Raw genomic sequence first — 17565 nt, forward strand, 5'->3', positions numbered from 1 at the left:
AGAAGTAGAAGTAGAAGTAGAGTCTATTAATGTCCTTGGGGGGCCAAAAATGACCCATGGGACCCGTCTTAATACAATGTAAAATAGAGTCTCCTCAAGGAGTCTATGAGTTCTTGACGCCAGGTAAAAAGACGAGTGAAAAAGATCCCAATGCTGCCGGAGAGGCAGTAGAGAGAATTGATGTCATCTGAGCGGAGTCCTTCAGTATCTGCTGGCAGTCCTCCCTGATATGTGCATATCGGGGGCACTGTAGAGCCACATGTGCCTCCGTGTCACAAAGGGTACAGACTCTAGCATGTCTGGGCTGATGCATCCAAGCTCCCTTCTCAATTGCAAATGTATGAGATCTGGTACGAAACCTGGCTATGTTTCTGCGATATAGAAGGGGGATAGGTGTGCTAATATAAGGCTGAACATGAGTCTCTATGGACATGTATGTAGACCAACATGTGGGATTTATGTTGTCTTGGTAATATTCCAGCTTTACCCTCTTTTCACTTGTCAGCCAGTGAGTTTGCAAAGTGCTCAGTAAAGACAATTGAAATTCTTGCATGGTGACCTTTTCAGGCGGCATGGTCAAATATGCTTCCACTTTCCATCTGATGAACCATTTTCTTATGTCGGTTGCCCATCTTGTACAGATGATCTTACTTTTGTGGTTCTTTTGAAGCTTTGTGCTAGCATTCCATGCTTTATGAAGCAACCTATCAGGTTGCATTTGCTGCACCTCTATTAGGTATTGCATAACTCTGATCAGTGCATGAAATTTAATCGGCCTCCTTCTCGTTTCCAACAGAAGTACTGAGTATGGAGTAGTGGGTGTGACACCAAGGTGTCGCCGTAAGAAAGCTTTTTGCATTATCTCAGTATCATTCCATGTAGAGGTTGAGTGAGTGAACAGGGTGAAAGGGGATGACAAGGTTGTCACCCTTGGGCCAAGGTAAACAAGGTGACAAGGGTGACCATGCTGAAAGGAGGTGACAAGGTTGTCACCCACATGATCAAATGAAATGAAATGGGTGACAAGAATGAACATGGTGAAACGGGGGTCACTGTGATAAACAGGGTGAACAGAGTGAAGAGTGAGTGAACAGGGTGAAAGGGGATGACAAGGTTGTCACCCTGGGTGAACAAGGTGACAAGGGTGACCATGGTGAAAGGAGTTGACAAGGTGACAAGAATGAACATGGCAAAATGGGGGTCATTGTGATAAACAGGGTGAACAGAGTGAAGAGTGAGTGAACAGGGTGAAAGGGGATGACAAGGTTGTCACCGTGGGTGAACAAGGTGACAAGGGCGACCATGGTGAAGGGAGTTGACAAGGTTGTCACCCACATGACCAAATGAAATGAAGTGGGTGATGAGTGAACATGGTGAAACAGGGTGACAAGGTTGTCACTATGATAAACAGGGTGAACAGAGTGAAGGGTGAGTGAACATGGTGAAAGGGGATGACAAGGTTGTTACCCTGGGTGAACAAGATGACAAGGATGACCATGATGAAAGGAGGTGACAAGGTTGTCACCCACATGATCAAATGAAATGGAGTGGGTGACAAGAGTGAACATGGCGAAATTGGGTGACAAGGTTGTCACTATAATAAACAGGGTGAACAAAGTGAAGAGTGAGTGACCAGGGTGGAAGGGGATGACAAGGTTGTCACCCTGGACCAAGGTGACAAGGGTGTGATCATGGTGAAAGGAGGTGACAGGGTTGTCACCGACATGACCAAATGAAATGAAGTGGGTGATAAGAGTGAACATGGTGAAACAGGGTGACAAGGTTGTCACTGTGATGGACGGGGTGAACAAAGTGAAGAGTGAGTGAACAGGGTGAAAGGGGATGACAAGGTTGTCACCCTGGATCAAGGTGAACAAGGGGACAAGGGTGACCATGGTGACCATGGTGAAGGAGGTGATAACTTTTTTAAAAATAAATAAATTAGTAATATATATGCAAGAATCACCAAAAGAGATATTCTTATGGGACATAATACTTTCGTACCCTGGATCCATTTAGGGTGCAGCTAACCTTTTTCGCTCCAAAGTGACCAAGTAAACACTGCCACTTGGAATAATTTTGGTGCTATAGAAGGGACCTGTCCACCCACTAACAAACTTAGGCTTATGCTTCAGGAACTTACGGGAATATAACAAGGCCAAGTCACTGACTTTGAACTCCCTCTTTGTGAGGTTCTTGTCATGCCATGCTTTCTACCTCTTCTGCCATACTTCCTGAGCAGGCTTGCTTCACGACGATCGTACAAGGCTTCAAGATCCCATAATTTCTCAAGTGTACATGCCTCCAATTTATCATCCATCTCTATCATGACCCTAGTAGTCTTCATGTGAAATTCATAAGGCATAACCGCCTCCCGACCGTCATAAACTCATAGGGCATAACCACCTCCTGACTAACGTCCCAATCTACCAAGGAATGAAGACATAAACGAGCCACAATATGAGACATGGTCCGATTGGAGCTCTCAGCCAAGCCATTGGCTCGAGGGTAGTATGAACTAGATATCTTGTGAACGATTTGCCATTGGGTGACGAGGTTAGCAATGACATCATTGAGAAAATGGGTACCTCTGTCACTCATCAATTCCACATGACATCCAAGCCTAGAGATGATATGATCGTACAAGAATGAGGCCACAACTTGAGCGGGAGAGATGGGTCCAACAAAATCCAATCCCCATCTATAAAAGGGTGGTATAGGGCTGGATGGCTGAAGGGAAAGGTACTCTAGTCGGGTAGGCTTTGGTCCACCTTTTGACATGAGTCACAGCGGCGCACATGAGCATAGCAGTCTTGGAACAACTTTGGCCACCACAACCCCACCCATATTATCTTCCTAGAAGTAGCCTCTGGAGCCATATGACCACCCCCCATTCCTAAGTGAGCCTCTTCAAGGATGGCTTGTGTTTCATGAGGGAGCATGCATCGCCTCAAGAAGTAGTCTTTCCCCAACTTGTATAGTTCTCCCATGATCAGTTTGAAAGGAGAAGCCTGAACAATCTATCTCTGCTTTTGTGCTAGGGTTAGCCCTTTGAGAAACTCACCTATGGACAGCAAATGTACAATGTTTCCATACCATGGTGGAAAGCAATCAACAACAAACAAGCAACCATCTCTTAGTAATGTGACAATGACACCGAAGAGGCTCGCTTTTGGTATGTCATCATCAACCCCCTTGCGATTGATTTGTAGGTTGATGCAATCAGCCTACTCTCATTAGGATGTCAAAGTTGAACTCTTGAAAAAGAAGTATCCACCTGCTCAGTCTACCCCCAAGGTTGGGTTTATTCAACGAATATTTGAGAGCCTAATGATCAGTATAATAAAATTACTCCCCAAGAGATAGTGCCAGTACTTTGTCATGGCATAAACCATGCCTAGACCCTTGCGTTCAATGGTGCTATAGTTTCTTTCTGCTCCATTGAGTTGCCTACTCACGAAGTACACAAGGAAGTCTAGTTTGTGCTCCTCATCCGATTGGGCGAATATCGCACCAATCACCAACCCACTTGCATCATGTGAACCAAACAAAGGACTATTCCTCACAAAGGATTTCTTTCAACACCACCGCTATGTCAACATATAACCAGATGAATCTTCTATTATAATCCACATGTCCCAAAACTTGACTTCTCGGGGTGTGTGAGGAATGGCAAGGTCAGTATCACCTCCACTTTCGTTGGGTTTATGGTCATTCCCTGAACTGAGACAATGTGGCCAAGGAGAACCCCTCGCAAGGCGAGGAAGAAGCATTTGTCAGAATTTAAGCACAACCTATCTTCTCTGCACTTGTCAAAACCCACCTCAACTTATTGATGTGATCGATTTGAATAGCAGGTTCAAGGTGAGAAGCATTCTTACCATTGAAGGCCGAGAAGTCATCCAAGAATACCTCCAAAAACTCCTCGATGTTCTCCCAGAAAAGTTTGGTGACAAGACGTTGAAACGTTGTTAGTGCCTTCCACAGACCAAAGGGCATCATCCGATAAGCATATGTCCCCCATTGGGTGACAAAGGTGGTCTTCAGTTGATCTTGCTCTCTGACCCAAACTTGGTTATACCCACTGTATCCATCCATGAATGATATAGGGCATGACCAGCTACGGTTTCTAGCACCCTGTTAGTGGAGGGGAGAGGGAACCTATCTCGGCATGTGGTTGCATTCAAACTCCTATAGTCAACACAAACACGGAGTTTGCCAGTCTCTCTTTTGGACACCACTTGAATGCCTTTGACCCAATGAGAGTAATCAACACGGTAGATCAACCCCGCTTGCTCCATCTTTTGAATATCATCTTGGACAGCCTTGCCATAGTTAGGATTCATGTGATATGGTCCCTTGATCATCGAGTTTTGCTTCTAAACATAGATCGATGCGATGTTCCATGACCTCAGTAGTAGGGACTCCCTTTAAATCCTTACATGACCAGGCAAAGACATCAACATACTCTTGTAAAAGGTCAGACAATGCAACAAGGAGATAATCATGCTCCCAAACCCAACTGGCTACCTTGAGATGTCACAGTTGGTCCTCTATCCCAATGTTGAGGTATCTCCCAATCCCGGGCATTGTCAACCTAAGGTGTGCTTGTTGATGTGGAGTCGTTCGGTTCCTTTTCCTCCCACTGCTTGGTGCGTAGGAGTATCATCCAAAGGAAATCCCCCGTTACTTCTTCCATCCAATTCCTTGGAAAGGATGGCTAGGTGTCCTCTTGAAGTGGTTGAGATGTGGAGGCAACACTTGGGGCCATCTTCTTTTTGCCTCTTTTTGCTTTCTTGAGCATTCCTCTATACGGTAGTCCTTCCACCTCGTAGTAGGTATTTTTGGGAACCTCTTGTGTCATTGGAAGGTCAGATTTAGATAGGTTAGGCTTCACCTTGCGTTGATCAGCCATGCACACTTGAAAATGAATGTCACTTGTCAATTTTAAACACAGTTGTTGGAGCATACCTTTCGACATGATGTTCACGACTGCCCCACCATCCAAGAAGACATCTTTCAGCTTCACCCCGTTGATTTCGAGCATGAGCTTGGGACTTTGTTCACCCGTGAGGGCAGCATAGGCTAAGGAGTGATCTGGTGTTAGCCCATCGTGAACCAGTATTGTCTCTAGTGTGGGCACCCGCCCTGAACAGATCCTCTTTGTCGACCTTCTGGCATGTGATTCAGGAATCCGATAGTCTGATGCTTGATCTGTGGAGACAATAGACAAAGTTGTTGTAGGGTGATGTTGGGCCTGAAATCCATTAGGCCTTCAATCAAGGAATAGGGATGGACAGTAGCAGCAGCGTTTTGTGCCCTCATCCACGCTGAGCTTCTAGCCGAGGGTCCAAGCTCATGCAAGGAAGAGAATGTAACTATGAATTTTGAATCAATGTCTCCTGTGGTTTCTCTTCCATAACCCAATTCCCCTTTTTCCTAGGCACCATTGAGCCTCACCCCATCTCCTTCTCTTTGTTGAGTATGCTTCCTGAGAGGAGAAAGTGGATGGGCCTACTTGTGCCTCCTTCTCACACTTCTGTCCTAAGAGTTGTCACCTCCGTTGTTGCAAACCTCACTACTCTAGACTTGCAGGAAGGAAACTAAGGTGTGTTGCCTTCATGTTCAAAAATGGATTGAAGAGCTTTGGTGACTCTCTTAACCACCTCTTGGTACCTTGAAGGCATAGACTGCTCACTTGAAGTTGAGGTACTTTTAAAGCTAGTGACAGGCCTTGATGGTTGTGAAGCTCTTCGAGTTCTCTCTGATCCACCTAATAGGAGAGAATAAGGGTGATGCATTCCTAGGCCCATTGTCCACCTTGGAGGAAGGAGGTGGGGATGCACCTCTAGTGACTGGGTTGGTACTAGTTGGTGATGAGGCCTCTGATGTTGAGGTTGAGTCATCCTTACTATTGTCACCTTTTGTTTGTGACCTTGTCATAGCTCCCATCACTACACCAATCAAATGGGGTTTGTCACTACACCAATCAAATGGGGTTTGTCACCCTCCCCCGCCACTATTATGTCAACCATGTTGACTTCAGATGTTGATTCCCCTCTGCTATTGGGACAATCTCTGGTGTAGTGGTTGTTTGTATTGCACCATGTACAAGAGGGTCCCCTGAATGGTTGTGTACAATCGTCTTGGTAGTGGCGGTACTTGCCACACCTGTCACACATGATGGGTCTTTGAAAGTTGGTACCTTTTCCTGCACCTCCTCGTCCACCTCGGAACCCACCCCATCGACTATGTATCCCACCCCCTGACATATTGATACTGTGCATAGTAGGGCGAAGGATGGAAGTATGGAGCCCCAATCTGATTGGGAGCAAGAGCTTGGAGCAAAGGAGGATTAGGAAGTAGTGGAGATGGAATGGTAGGAGGGGTAGGTGTGGTTCAGGTGCCTTCATAGGGGTAGGAACTAGGGGTACCGGCCCTAAAGTGGTCGGTGTAGCTCTGTTGACTGTAGCCACGAGGGGCTTCCAAGTCGAATACTCTAGTGGTAGATGTTGGGGTAAAGGGCAGTGTGCCCACCCACTTGTACAGTGCCCATGTATACTCATATATATTTGATAGAGCAATAAGCTAGAGTAGCTTTTGCTCCACCACTTTTGGTGTCTCCTTAACCCTTTGCGTGTGCTCTCCTCTCCCTCAACTGGTATCGGAGCCCAAGTGATCTAGCTGAGCGTGTATGAATGCTTAGAAGCTCAGCAGCTCTATGGGAGGAAGGAGAAGCTCTGTGGGAAGCTTTGTGGGTGACTTTACTTGCATCCGAGTGTGTAGAGACCTTGGAGGAACCTTTGGACAAGTCACTTTGGTTTTGCGAAGTGGTTTTGAGAGCCTGTTAAGTGTTTTCAAAGAAAAAGTCGTTTTTTGAGCTTCTCCCTCTTCCGTTCTTGCTTCCGTTGAGAGCACTCTCAACTGGTTCCTTATGGACAGGGATGCTTTGCAGTGGGAGCTGCATGGTCTTGATGATGTTTGTTAGATACTTGGTTGTTTCAGTATGGAGAGGGGGAAGTTACTGAGTACTCCAGTGCCTATATTGGCTTCATACTTGAAACACTGCAGGTTCGACGATCACAGATCAGTTGAGAAGCAAGTTATGGTTGATATGGCAGCCATAGTACTTCATGCATCCATGATTGTGTTGAGACTTAGTTCTCACATGTTTGCCATTGGGGCTACACTTCTGTCTTGCTTCCGTTACAATGGGAGTTGGTAGCATGATTATGGCAGATTTTGGCAGTAGGGAAGCGGTTGTGGACATCAAGTCCTTATGCTTCCAAGAGCAGCATGCAGGTGATACAGGTTGGGTAGACCAACAAAGGTCTATTGTAGGTTATGTGCTTATGGTCACAGGTGGTACAGAGACATTTTCTCTGCATAGTGATAGTTCGGGTGCTATGGAATTAGCACAGGAGCACGTGGTGGTGAGAGTTCACTCTCCAAGTGAGATCTGGCATGAGATCTTGGTTGATAGGCATCTACAACTTGTCATTTTCTATTCTGCAGGCCTGATGTCTACTAGCAGCTTATCCTCTATGCACTTTGCACATTGTAAAGTGCCGATGGGCATAGGATGACGGTCTGGTCATCTTGTTTTTCAGCCTATGGCTGATTGTATTATATGTGTACTATACTCCCTTAAAGGCACACTTCCTTTAAGTGGGAGGTTGTTGGAGTAAAGGGCACTGTGCCCACCCACTTGTACAGTGCCCATCTATACTCATATATATTTGATAGAGGAATAAGCTGGAGTAGCTTTTGCTCCACCACTTTTAGTGTCTCCTTAACCCTTTGTGTGTGCTCTCCTCTCCCTCAGTAGAAGCTTCCTCAACCCCTTCACATACCTACACTTGGAGGCATCATGTCCATGAATTTCACAAAATGTGCAAAAGGAGGTTGAAGTGGGTACCTTACGCTTCGAGGGACATTCCCAATAACCAGGGCCAGAACCCTTGTAGTTGGTGCACCAGGGACCATTTCTTATCTAAGCTTCAAAGGGTGAATGCCCATCTAGACTTGTTTAGTCTTTCATAACTTCTTTGATTTCTTCTAACTCCTTGAGTTGTTGCCATGCCGATGAGCCCTCTTCTCTTGGAAGCTCGGTGATTGAGGTATGTATTGAGGCAAAACTTAACTGGGACCATTCCATCTTCACTGCTTCCCTTAGGAAGTCTTGTAGTGAGGCATGCTTAGGGAGTTTCTCGACCAGCCTTATAGCAATGGTTGAAGGTAACGCCTTCAGAAACCACCCCTTCAGGATAGCATCATAGGGTGGCCCAGATATCTTCATGGCCAGGACCCTCATCCTTGTGTACATCTCCGAGATGCGCCGCCGACGATGCCTGCTGCCTTTGTCAATGCCCCCCCAAACTGTCCCCTATAATTAAATCCATTTCTCCCCCTGTCCCCCCCTTATTCCCCTCTAAGTTCCCCATGCCCCCCCCCCTCCTTACATTGCAAAGGAAAGGAAAAGAAAAAAGGGCCATTTTATCATCGCAATAGTTGAAGAAGCAACAGTGTTATCGCACAACAGCAAAAGTAGCGTGAAGTGGGCACTTCATCAAATGGGTGTGGGGAAGCACCACTATTTTTCAACTCCCCCTTTTTTTATTCTTGTAGTTCATCATGAAGCTTAATTGAAAACTTGATAGTTCCATTTGCATTTCCAAAACATGGAAGATAATCAAGAACTCACACTTGAAAATGTTCCACAACTTACATTAACCTTATGGAAACAACACCCTACACCCCTATCTACCAAAACATATCAGATCCATTATCTGACAACCCTCAACCACCTACCGAGAACCTCTACCAAAAACACCATCACCACCACACTACCTAAACAATGCAATCCAAGAATTTCTTCAAGGATTGTCGTCAATGATAATAAGTGACACAATTCAAAGAGAAATTCCCTTAAAAAGGAAGTTATTTAAGGACTAGGCAGACTCTTTAGAAAAGGCTAAGAAAAGAAGGTTTGATCCTAAGGAGTGGCTTGAGTTTCCAAAGTACAACAAGGTTAGGCAACCAGAGAATCTCCTTGATTGGATTAGACATTTCCAATTACTTTATACAATTTGATCTATGGAAGATGAGAAGTTAGCACTAGCTACTCTAGATTTAGAGAAGGATGCGCTACTTTGGTGGTCCATACAACAATGGAAATGTAGTTCGTGGTCTAAATTCTTGGAAGAATTAAAGACGACATTTCTCCCGTTTAAGTATAAGGAGGATCAAATGTTTAAATGGGAGAAACTACGACAATTTTGATAGGGAGATAGTGAACGCATATACAACAAAAATTTTGGCGTTTATATCTTGAGTTCACAATGAAGATGGAAGAGGAAATTTTATATAAGTATCTATCGGATCTTAGAAAAAATATCTGACATGAGTTGGAACTCCTAGGCCCAACTAAGTTAAAGGATGCCATTAGATTGGCCAAGGCAGCGAAAAGGAAAGTCAATCCTAGAAAGAGAGAAGTAACACATGAGGCATCAACTTCACAAAGTAGACCATTTATTTAATCAGCTAATTCTAAACAAAATGGACAACCTTTTCTTAGGCAAGCGGGAGTATGAACAATTAGTAGCAAACCAATAGGGAAACCTACTCTAAGTGGACATGTGAAACCTCCATTCATGTCTCCTTAAGAAAGGGATAGATTGTTTAAGGAAAGAAAATGTTTTGGATGCAAAAAGGCAATAGATCATGGATTGAAGAAGAAGATGGGTAAGACCAATGTATCTAGGGCCTCTCACCCTAAGCAAGAGGGCGAACCTTCTTGTAAAAATATTGAAAATAATAAAAAGTGCAATAATGCTAGTTTGCGTCTTATTTAAGTTACATGGGTATGTTGGGGGTCAACATATCATCATCCTCGCGAGACGGATGATGGTAGTAACTATGATATTATCTCAAATAGATTAGTCAAGGCTAGGAAATGGCCTTTCTGGGATATGAGTATTAGTGGTGCATTTAGAGGGAATGAAGAGCAGTGTACTAAAGTCAAGAACTTGCTCTTCAAGATCCAAAAGTATGAGGATCGTAGAGACTTCCTTGTTGCTCCTTTGTAGGAAGTGGATATGATCCTAGGCAAGTCTTGGAGGTATGATTTCCAACCATCTATGGATGTAAGGAAACATACTTGTACCTTTGAGAACCAAGATATGGCAATCACCTAAAGGTGAGCGAGATATTTTCCATATTCCGCTCATATCTCATACTAGAGCTAAAAGAGAGATATGTAAGGGAGTGAGTTGTATTGTGATATATGGTAGGGAAGTGAAGCCCGAATATAGTAATCACATGAACGTTGACATTTAGAGTTCCTTAAGCAATTTGATGGATCGATTTGCTAGTGATGATCGGCATGAGTTGCCTATCTCTAGACCTGAAGATCATACTATTGAGTCGATTCTAGAGTCCTTAGCTCCATGTAGAGCTCCCTATTGAATGAATAAGGTGGAGTTGGAGGAGGTAGAAAAGCAAGTTGCAGACTTGCTAGAGAAAGGTCTAATTAGGCCAAGTAGTTCGCCTTTTGGGACTCCAGTCCTTTTAGCGAAAAAGAAGGATGGAACCTTTAGGATGTATATTGATTATAGAGCCCTTAACAAGTTGCCAATTAAGAATAGCTTTCTTATACCTAGAGTTGACGACTTGTTAGACTCCTTGAAAGGTGCCAGGTTATTGAGCAAATTGGATTTAAAGTCAGGATATCATCAAGTTAGGATGAAGGAAGAAGATATGCATAAGACTGCCTTTAGAACACACACAAGACATTATGAATTTGTAGTTATGTGCTTTCGGTTGACTAATGCACCTGCTACCTTTTGTAGGCTAATGAGAAGAATTTTTTGACCATACATAGGCAAGTTTGTAGTTGTGTTCTTTGATGATATTTTAGTTTATAGCCAAAATGAAGAAGAACACAAGCAACATCTTGCACAAGTGATGGAATTGCTTTGTGAGAGCCGGCTTCTACTACCATCTACAAAGCTCTAAGTCAAACTCTTTGCGGCCTCTGAGCATAAGCAAGCCATCCAACAACCAAGATCTTTGAGGTTAGCAGTGTTTCTAATAGCCAAGGCAAGCAAAGCAGTCCACGCTTCAGCAAGCTTCGGCTCCTCACATCCATAGCCAGCAAATAGAGCCCTACAAGCTCCCAAACGGTGGGCCAAGTTCACCTCTAGTCAAGGCTAACAAGTCGATGCTCTACCGCCACTACTCCAAAAAGCCCACACAGCCAGCTTGTTGCCCATGCAACGTAGCTCCAAAGATTCAGCTCCATCGACCTCCTGCATTAGCGCTTCAATGCCTCCAGCCTCCTATAGACTAAAAACACCTCTACAAATGGCAATTTAACAGCTCCTAAGCCAGTCCCCCGACATCATTTTCCACAAGCCTTGTAGCATTTGGATTATATATTGCAATTCTGTCTTCACCGACACTTTAGATTTCAATTGACACAATCACTGTTTTTTACAGTTGATTCAGACAGTGATTTCACACACTTTGAGTACATTTCTTGCACCATGTCTACAACTAGCAACATCAATCTGGAGGCATCTGCTAAGCTAGACAACTCCAATTACGGCACATGAAAATACCAAATGGACAACAATCTTGTACTTTAGGACAAACGGGAGTATGTCGATGGATCTACACCTAGACCATTGGATGACCCAGCCAGTAGTAGCTCTATTCCACCTATTGTCACATCACTAGCAGAAGTGGGATCTCCAACTATGCATCTATAGTAGTAGATCCTACCATTTCCAGAGTCAGAAACAAAATCATCATCAGCAACAAAATCATCATCAAAGTCAAAATCAGCATCAGCATCATCCTCAGGAACATCAAAATCAGCAAAGAGGAAATCATTCCAACCGAGGAAGATTCCAAGGACAAGGGAATGCATCCACCAATGTGTCAAACATTCAGTGCTGATTCTTATGACATTCAGCAAAGAGGAACTTATGACAGTTTGGACACTATGAAAGAGATTGCCGCCGTCGCAAGAAGCAGTACGACCAAGGTGGTCAATCCAATAGCAGCAATCGAGGGAATTCCCACGGTAGAGAAAATCATCGTGATGGACATTCTAGTCAGAGTCATTATGCAAATGAACCTGGGAATATGTTCCTTGCAAATGAGAAAATGCAGAAGACCAATACAATGTATCTTAACATTGATTGCAATTCAAAAGAGGATTTTAGCTATCAAGTCGACCAAGTAGATCAAGATCCTTGGTACATTGACAGCGGTGCATCATCTCATATGACAAAGCATCAAGAATGGTTCACATAGATGAAACCATTAGAAGATCAGAAGAATGTCATCTACATGGCAGATAATACATCGAATCCAGTTCAAGGGACACGCATTGTCCCTATGAGCAATTTCACTAGTACGAATGGATTGGTGAAAGATGTACTCTATGTTCCGAAGCTCAACAAGAACCTCTTGTCAGTAGGTCAAATGGTGGAACACAACTATGGAGTCATCTTCGACGGAGATGAATGAACGATCAAAGACAAATCTAGAGGATTTCAGTTAGTAGGAAAAGTAGCCAAGGAAGGACGCTTGTTCAGAATGTTAGCCACAGTACCATATTTGCATGCCATGTCAGTTCAACCGTAACAGATGCCACTTTTTGGAAAATGGCATGACATGTCAATTTCAAAACTTGATAGAGCTCAGAAATCAGATTATGGCAATTGGAATTCCAAAACTTTGGTTTCTTGGAAAAGTTTGTGAAGCATGCTACTTCGGCAAACAAAAGCGAACCAACTTCTGCAGAAGCATCTCTCGAGCAAGAGGTATTCTTGATTTGATTCATATAGATATATGGGGTTATGCGCATCATCAATGGTTTACTTTACTACTTGACTTTCATCGACGACTATAGCAGATATTGTTGGGTCTACTTTCTAAAAGAGAAATCTGAAGTGTTTTTGAGATTTCAAGAATTCAAAGCCATGGTAAAGATCAAAGTCATGAGATCAGACAGAGGAGGTGAATACATGTCTTCAGCATTCATGAACTTTTGCAGAAGTCACGTAGGTACTCTTTCATGCCCCATATATAAGAAGACTCTAATAATATAGTTTCCATGCATAGGCATGGAAAAATGAAGAAGAGAAGCTACTATCAATGGAAAAACACATCTTTTTCCCTTGATGGGGACTAAATGTGCAATGGGCTTCCTATATTATGTAATCCCAAAATGTGTGCAACAAAGTGAGAAGCATCTTTCGAATCAGTATTGGGTAGAAGCAATAGCCACTACAAACTACTTTCTTAATCGGCTTCCTACTTAACCGATTCAGGGTATGACACCTTATGAAGCATTCACTAGACACAAGCCATGCATTGAGCATCTTTGCATATTTGGTTGATAGCATATGCCCACGTACATGACGTTCATTTTGCAAGAAATTTGATGCGAAGTCACGCAAATGCATCATGTTTGGCTATAGTATAGTGAAGACAGCAAAGCGTACAAGTTGTATGATCCCATCAACTGAAAGGTCATTATCTTGACAAATGTAATCTTTGATGAGGAATCAGAATGGAAAACCTTAAATACACAAGAGATAGATGCACCGATTACACGATCATCTATAGAAAAGGTTGATGAAGAAGAGCCAGAATTGCCAGAAGCACCCTAAGATGAACCACAGCAATAACTACGATAGTCTACTAGGGAAAGCAGACCACCAACTAGATTGACATATGCTCAAAAAGGCAAAGTAATTTAGGTTGAAACCACCAACTATGCTCTTATGACTAGCATCATGGCTACAGAAGAGCCAATGTACTTCGAAGATGCAAAAGATAAGTCAGAATGGCAAACTGCTATGAATGAAGAAATGGATGCTTTGTACAAGAATAATACTTGGGAATTATGCAACCTTCCACTAGGAAAGAAGGCCATAGTAAACAAATGGGTGTACAAAGTGAAGTACAATCCAGATGGAAGTATTGAAAGATACAAGCCAAAATAGTTGTAAAAGGGATTGCACAACAATATGGTTAGGACTATGATGAGACTTATGCTCCAATAGTAGCAAAGATGGACTCCATATGGTTCTTGATATCACTAGCGACACTCAACAAATGGAATGTGTACCAGCTTGATGCTAAGAATGTATTTCTCAATGGTTGCCTAGATGAGGAAGTCTACATGCAATAACAACCATCAAGTTATGTTGAACCAGGAAAGGAGAATTAGGTTTTCCATCTTAAGAAACATCTCTACAGCTTAAAGCAAGCACGCAAAAGTTGGTACAGTAGAATCAACAAGTATTTTGCTGATATGGGGTACATGAAGTCCAATGCAGATCATACTCTCTACTACAAAGTTCAAGGGAAAGACATCACTATTGCACATTTGTACTTAGATAATCTAATTGTGACCAAAAGCAAGAATAGCTTCATTAAGAAATTGAAACAAGACTTATTTATAGAGTTCAACATGAAAGATTTTGGACTTATGCACTATTATCTTGGTATTGAGTTCTGGAGAGATTCAGACAGCACCTTCATGAGTCAGCTGAAATGTGTTGACAATCTCCTGAAAAAGTTTCATATGGCAGATTGCAAGATTGCAGCCACTCCCATGGAATAAAGTTTAAAACTTATAAAAGATTCAAAAAAGCCTACAGTCAATGACACGTACTATTGGCAACTCATCGGATCTTATATACATGTGACTATCACATGGCCAGATATTTGTTATGCAGTAAGTTCACTAGCACAGTTTATGGCAAATCCAAAACAGTCTCACAAGAATGCAGCCAAAAGAGTCTTGAGATACATCAGAGGTACAAGATAGTTTGGAATAGAATACAGAGGAAGTCATCCAAGCTTGCATGAATACTATGATAGTGACTATGATGGAGATCATGAGACAAGGAGATTGACACAGGGATATGCATTTTTCCTTGGTTAAGGTGCTATATCGTGGTTGTCAAATAAATAGCCAACTATTTCTTTGTCTTCAGATGCATGTTAGGCTATATGGATCAGAAGACTATTGTCGCAAACAAATTACTTTGATGAATCAAAGCCAACAACAATATACTATGATAATCAATCGGCTCAAGCATTGGCCAAGAATCCAGTATATCACTCCAGGACAAAGCACATTGATGTCCGAGAGCACTTCATTAAAGAAAGAGTGTTACTTGGTGACATCACACTGTAGCATGGGACTGGTTGTTGCTGGGGTGCTCATCGAGGGCATCTGGCATATACTATAGAGCTTGAATTTGCTCCATAGTGGCCACCTTTTCTCATAGTGTGGCATTCTCTTGGCACAAATGGCAAAGCCCAAAAGTGATGGTAGTAGGCCAAACAATGGAATCTAATGGTGTTTGATTCATTGCAAGGAATTGTCCCTATGTGGCAATTGTACTTTGCACCTCCACCACTTGGGCTTATGTAATTTAAAGCTGATGAGAGACTATGGCAAGTTCCACATGTAGCTTGGTGTGGGGCTCTTGGAGGCTGTCAAACTTGGCCTATACCAACCTGTCCTCAAAGCTCGTGTAATTGAGCTTGTTCACATAGGAGGCTTCCATTTTGTTTTTGTAAGCCACATGCTCTTGCCTGTTGTAAATGAGAGTCTTGGGAAAAACCTAGCTACATAGTGTAAGGTATGAGTAGAGGTCTTCCCTTTACAGAGTTTTGCTAGTATGACATCATCATGGAAATCATTATCAAAGTAAAATAGTTGAGCGATTCCTTCTCCTAATGCAATGTTTGAGGCAATGATAGCAATGCCATAAGTGGAGGAGGATTGGGGACCAACAAGGCTTTGTGTTGTTTGGTTCCTTGAACACATGGTTAACTTCTTGAGTGCCTTGAGTGTTGCCATAGCCAGTTGCTTGTTAGCATTATTTTAGCTTCTTTGTCACCTTGCTCAATAATCGCTTCTTTGCCTGACTACTCTCATTGGTTTTTGGTCTACTATGGCTTCATTTGTTTCCTTCTCTGTGGTCCACTCCATAGCTACACTGGCATTTTTTTATAGCTCTTAATTGTTGTCCAACTCATGAGGATTTGTGGGGATTCTCTACACTCTCTTTAGCTAAAAATACCATATTAGATAATTCGAGAAAATCCCAATTACCAAAATGGTAGTTTTGGAAGAAATTATAGTTTCCCCCCATGAAAAAGCAAGAGAAATATGTGAAATAACTTACATTGCCATTCATGAAGTATGAAGTATGAAGTATGAACTACATTCTCAAACAATAAATATAATATCAATGCCTAAACTACATTATCATCAACATAATAATAAAATTCCAAACCCATTAGAGTGAGAATCATCTCGTGAGCCATAATGGTGTTCAGAAACACCTTCATAATAGTTCTCCAAAATTTCCATTGATATTGAGACTCAATTTGTTGTGAGCATTGTCATTTGAAAATCTCCAAAGCTATACAAAATCTCCCATAATTGCCACCATGTATGACCCTTCATGGTGTTTAAACAATTCTCATAACACCATTTAAAAAACTCAAGAGCATAATTGATAACCATGAATATTGCAATCATGAAAATGTACCAGCTCTTAAACTTGACCAAGCAAAGATAAGCATGAGATTTTATTTTTTTGAGAAGGATGAATGCAAGATATGTACTTGATGCAAAATGAAGTGGTAATGACAAGCATTTGCTATAAATCAGGTGGCAAGTACAATCATTTATCATTTACTTTCAATGTTAACTTTAGACTAACTCACATTATTGTAGAAGGATATCTTTACATGTCATGTTGATTACTCATAACAAAGGAAAAATATATCCTTTTGGTCGAAAACATAATAGTTTGTTGATGCACAATTGAAAACCTTGAAATAAAACATGATTCCAAAGAAACTCTCAATTCCTAGCCCTATTGTGGAGAATGGCACTAGTTCCACTCCGTCAAAATCCATTATGAATATGTTCGCATATTATTCACACACAAAAATTATGCGCCAAGTTACACAGTAGGCAAGAAATTAGTAATTCCCTTTAGTAATGAATGGATAAAGAAATACAATGTCTTTAATCAAAACTCATAGTCTACAAATAGCTCCTCTCCTGCATGTATATCATCTATGGATTCAATACAAATGTGACCATATTCTACAATATCTACGTTCATCATGGGGTTAGACCAAGGTGGAACATCGGGGGGAAATACATAACAAACATTTGGCTTTGCATTGATATTTCTTTTGCTGTTTATAAACCCTACCACATTGCCATATTGAACATCACCAACAATATGCACCATATCCTTCATAGGGACAATAGGTTCCTCTTGGATGGAGTACTTATTTAGCCTTGGATGAACTCTACATAATTCTTGGATGGATGAACTTCTTTATCCTTGGATGAACTCTACATAATTCTTTCTAGTCTGTGTAGGAGTACTTGTCACCTCCATAATGGAGAATAGTGGTCCCTCTCTTGAGGGATTCATGCACAAACAAGCCCAAGCTAGCACCTGAAATGGTTGACTCATGCACTCGTAAGCCACATTTCTAATC

The sequence above is a fragment of the Dipteris shenzhenensis genome, chromosome 3 (assembly GCF_047967505.1).
Source record: "Dipteris shenzhenensis isolate YYH24624 ecotype China chromosome 3, Dip_SZ_1.0, whole genome shotgun sequence".
NCBI classification, from domain to species: domain Eukaryota; kingdom Viridiplantae; phylum Streptophyta; class Polypodiopsida; order Gleicheniales; family Dipteridaceae; genus Dipteris; species Dipteris shenzhenensis.